This window comes from Budorcas taxicolor, chromosome 25 (genome assembly GCF_023091745.1).
Source record: "Budorcas taxicolor isolate Tak-1 chromosome 25, Takin1.1, whole genome shotgun sequence".
NCBI classification, from domain to species: domain Eukaryota; kingdom Metazoa; phylum Chordata; class Mammalia; order Artiodactyla; family Bovidae; genus Budorcas; species Budorcas taxicolor.
This window is the reverse complement of record NC_068934.1, coordinates 21,673,551-21,678,243: the sequence shown is the minus strand read 5'-3', so window position 1 is coordinate 21,678,243 and position 4,693 is coordinate 21,673,551. Positions and strand designations below refer to the sequence as shown.

General features: G+C 40.0%; 1 non-coding gene across 1 annotated transcript; it reads right to left on the bottom strand.

Moving 5' to 3' along the window:
* Nucleotides 1–1,107: 1,107 nt before the first annotated feature.
* Nucleotides 1,108–1,180, bottom strand: TRNAC-ACA (transfer RNA cysteine (anticodon ACA)). The gene has a single exon. It is a non-coding gene; the product is annotated as a tRNA-Cys (tRNA).
* Between the last annotated feature and the right edge of the window lie 3,513 nt (nt 1,181–4,693).

The following is a 4,693-nucleotide window of genomic DNA, read 5'->3' as shown; positions in this document are numbered from 1 at the left end:
TGATCTCAACTGCAGTTGATTTTTTGATCTTTCTACAGCTTCCCTGGTGCCTCAGGGGTAAATAAATAATCCACTGCAATGCCGGAGACATGGGTCAGGAATGCAGGAGACCCTGAATCAGAAGGATCCCCTGAAGAAGGAAATGGCAATCCTGGATGATCCCATGGACAGAGGAGCCTGGCAGGGGGTTGCCAGTCCATGGGGTTGCAAAAAATTTGACACGACTGAGCAACTGAGCATGCATGCTCTGCTCCATTGTACTTAGTTGATTTTCCAGTCTAACTGATCTGCTGAGTCATCCTCATTCTTCCTGACTTATTACCCTTTTCCTCACATTTCCCAAAGCATCGACACAGTTTTGACTTTTCTGTTTCCATGTGAATGGGTATTTTTTCTGTCTTATTGTGACTACTTCTGCCCCATAAGCCAGCATTAATTTTTCTCTCTTCAGAAGTTTCATAGCAATATAACTGGCCTTTCATACAATGTTACATTATATTCTGTACTATAATTACACACACCATCTATGTAGATGCTTTCTATCCTCCACTAAGCCTAATATTACATATGTTACAAAAACTTCCTGAGGTCAGAATTCAGTTTGTGGTTATGCCTGCTCAGTCCATCTACGTCTGAGAGCACATTATATTTAATAAAATATATATATAGCTTATCAAATAAATATAAAAGGAAACATTTTTATCCTACTTTCATCAATTCTTCTTTCATTGGGTGTAATTTTATATTTTGTTTGCATATTTATTTAGTTTTGTTGAAAATTACAAACTTGCTTTATAGCCCAGAAAGAGTAGGTAAAAGTACAGAAGGCTAGAAAAGCTGGCTTTGGTATCATCAGGATTCAGGTATTAGAGGATAGGGACCGAAAAGGCAATTTCATAGCAAGAACAACTCAGTTAATACACTGCCGCTCAGAAGAAATGGAAACCAAGTGGTTTTCTACTGAATTGTCCAGAGAGAAAGTGAAGTCGCTCAGTCATGTCTGACACTTTGCGACCCCATGGATTGTAGCCTTCCACGCTTCTCCGTCCATGGGATTTTCCACTCAAGAGTACTGAAGTGGGTTGCCATTTCCTTCGCCAGAGGATCTTCCCGACCCAGGGATCGAACCTGGGTCTCCTGCATTGTAGGCAGACGCTTTTACCGTCTGAGCCACCAGGGAAGACGGAATTTTCCAGAAAAGGGCCAGTAATTGGTCTAATTGGTCCGCGAGGCTTGTCTTGGGAAAGATGTAACTACTATTTGCACTCTGCCTCTGAAACACTTCCTTGCCTCGTGAAGACACAGTTGCAGTGAAATAAACGAGAGGGCTATCAGGAAGGAAAAATAGAGTCTGTCAAAGACAGGCACACACCCATTACTGAAGATCCATCATGGTAGAGACATTAGGTGAAATGAGGAGATGATCGCCATTATGTTTCATAATCTGTAATTAAGGAAGGTCTTCTTCAAGTGTTTTATTATACTTCATTGTGATGCATTAGACTAAGGCTGTGTTTACTGCTCAAAGGGAATATCTTGCATAATTTTCCACACGATTGCCAGAAAATACCCCCAGAAAGGATATAACACCATTTAATTTTGCTCTAATCAGATTGTGGGTAGGCATATACTCAGAAGTATCCAACTTTCTGACTCTATGTATGGATGGTGTGTCTCTGAACATCCCAGAGGCAGAGATAGCGCCTGCAAGTGTATAAACAATTTCCTTGTGTCTTAGCCAGATCTAGAAGTCCTTGGTCATAAAAGTAATTCTGGGTTGTAAGAGGCAGACACATACAAACAAACCCAGATAAATATGTGTCTCTGCATGCTTGCTTAGCCACTTCAGTAGTGTCCGACTTTTTGCAACCCTATAGACTCTAGCCTGACAGGCTCCTCTGTCCATGGGGTTCTCCAGGCAAGAATATTGGAGTGTGTTACCATTTCCTACTCCAGGGGATCTTCCCAAGTCTCCTGCCTCTGTGGCATTGACAGACAGATTCTTTACTGCCGAGCTACCAGGGAAGCCCAAACATGTGTCCCTACCCTAGGAGACTTTTAGCCACTGTAGGTGTTTATTTAAACATTCCATGATTGTGGTGATAATATTTTTGAAATGAATTCTATTAGTGTTTTGTGGTTAAAGTTTGAGGATGAAAATTAGCCACAGTCCTTATACTTCCCCCATGTCCAAAACTTGAAATCAACAAAAATACAGAGGCAGGACATAAATGCTTTATTTCACCTTTTATGAAATGCTTCTGCTCACTCTGCCTCACTAGTTCTCTTTTCTCTAGCTGCCATATGGATTCCTAGAGCCACATGAGAAACTTCCTCTGCTCATACCAAATTAGGAACTGTTCTCCTTAGGATTGTTCTAAAAAGCAGATTCATTCTTTATTTTTTAATAGATCATCAAATTAAAAGTTTAGGCAGTAGTGCAATATAATAATAATATTTATTAGATAGTTACAAGTACTTTGTATGAGTTGACCAGCTAAGTCCAAGTATTTTGCTTCTTGTAGTTGTACAGCCTGGCAAAAACAAATTGAATAAAGCAATACATATACCATCACTCAGCCACACACAGACAAGTGAGAGCAAGAAATTTAACTTAATCTCATAAAAAAATATTTTCCCCAAATCTTTTTGCATTGAGAGCTCCCGTTTTATCTGATGTGCAGACATTAGTTCCTATAAAATACAGTTATCTTTTCCATTGTTCCAAATGCTAGCGAGTTAAAGTAATACAGATCTTGAAAAGAGAAGATCAAGCACCAGCCTGGTATACTGGAATAACTCTTGAGAAAGCAAACAGAGACCCAGTCTTCAGTCCTATCCTTCACTAACTAGCCATATGACAATAAAAGGTTTTAACTGCAATGATGGAGCTTTCTCTCTCACTCAAGATATGTTCCCTTTTCTGTACATGAGAATGTACAGAGAATATTTCGTAGTAGAAAGACTAATAGAATCATGAACACCTGACTTAAGGTGTCAATGTCCACTAGATGAATAAACTATAACTTTCTTAATCTAAGTGAGCCACATTTTCGTCATCTACCAAATAAGGAGTTGAAACAAATCTTTGAGACACTCATATATATCAATAGTATAAGACCTAATGTAAAACAAATAATTACACACACACACCCCATATACACAGATACACATGGGATTTATTTCTATGTGCTTTAGTTGTCTGATATTGAGAGATGCACTTGGGTTAGAAGTATATTGGGAAGAAGACGATTGCTGCTTGGCAGGAAAGCTATGGCAAGCCTAGGCTGTGTATTCAAAAGTAAAGATATCAGTGTGACGACAAAGATCCATATAGTCAAGGCTGTGGTTTTTCCCATAGTCATGTACAGATGTGAGAGTTGGACCATAAAAAGGCAGAGCACCGAAGAATTGATGCTTTAGAATTGTGGTGCTAGAGAAGACTCTGGAGAGTCTGTTGGACAGCAAGGAGATCAAACCAGTCAATCCTAAAGGAAATCAACCCTGAATACTCACTGGAAGGATTGATGCTGAAGCTGAAGCTCCAATACTTTGACCACCTGATAAGAAGAGCTGACTCACTGGAAAAGACCCTGATGCTGGGAAAGACTGAAGGCAGAAGGAGAAGAAGGTGACAGAGGATGAGGTGATTGGATGGCATCATCAATTCAATGAACATGAGTTTGGGCAAACTCTGAGAGATGGTGAGGGACAAGGAAGCCTGGTGTTCTGCAGTCTATGGCATCACAAAGAGTCCGACACGACTTGGAGAACAACAACAAAAATACTTGGGTTTTGATAAAATGTGTCCACCTTGTGGTTGTTAATATACGTGGAATTTTACTTTTGAAATATATAGATTGACATCAGTTTCATACCTTTTCCTTAGAAAAAAATGCAAGTTGATCAGAACTTCAAATATTAGTAGACGTGTGATATGTGCAAAGAACATTAAATATGAAATAAAACCAATAAAACCAAATGTATGTATTCTCTTAATCTTCTCAAAGCTTATTTTTTCTGCAAAATGGCCCCCAAACAATCTTGTTATTTTGAGAATTTGATAGAGTCAAATTTGCAACAAATTTCTGAGGTGAAAGCTTTTGGCTTTTTAAGATAACAGTGAGCTAACTTTATTCAATGTATAACATGGGAGGGCTTTCCAGATGGATCAGTGATAAAGAATCTGTCTGCCAAGTACAAGATGTGAGTTCGATCCCTGGGTCAGGAAGATCCCCTGGAGAAGGAAATGGCAACCCACTCCAGTATTCTTGCCTGGGAAATCTCATGGACATAAGAGCTTGGTTGGCTACAGTCCGTGGATTCGCAATACTATAGGACACGATTTAGAAACTAAACAACAAGAATGACAAGGACAGATCCTTGAAGCCTGCCATCTTTTCCTTTCTTCCTTTTCCTGCCCCATCACCCACTGCTGGAATGGAATCCAGAGGAGTCATGTGAGCACAGAGCACTAGGGAATTCAAGCTGGGTCAGGTTACACCTTCTTGCACTAGGATTGAGCTGGAATAAATGTAAGCCATATCTAGGGATTGAAATAGGAGAAGGCAATGGCACCCCACTCCAGTACTCTTGCCTAGAGAATCCCATGGACAGAGCCTGGTGGGCTGCAGTCCATGGGGTCACAAAGAGTTGGATATGACTGAGAGACTTCACTTTCACTTTTCACTTT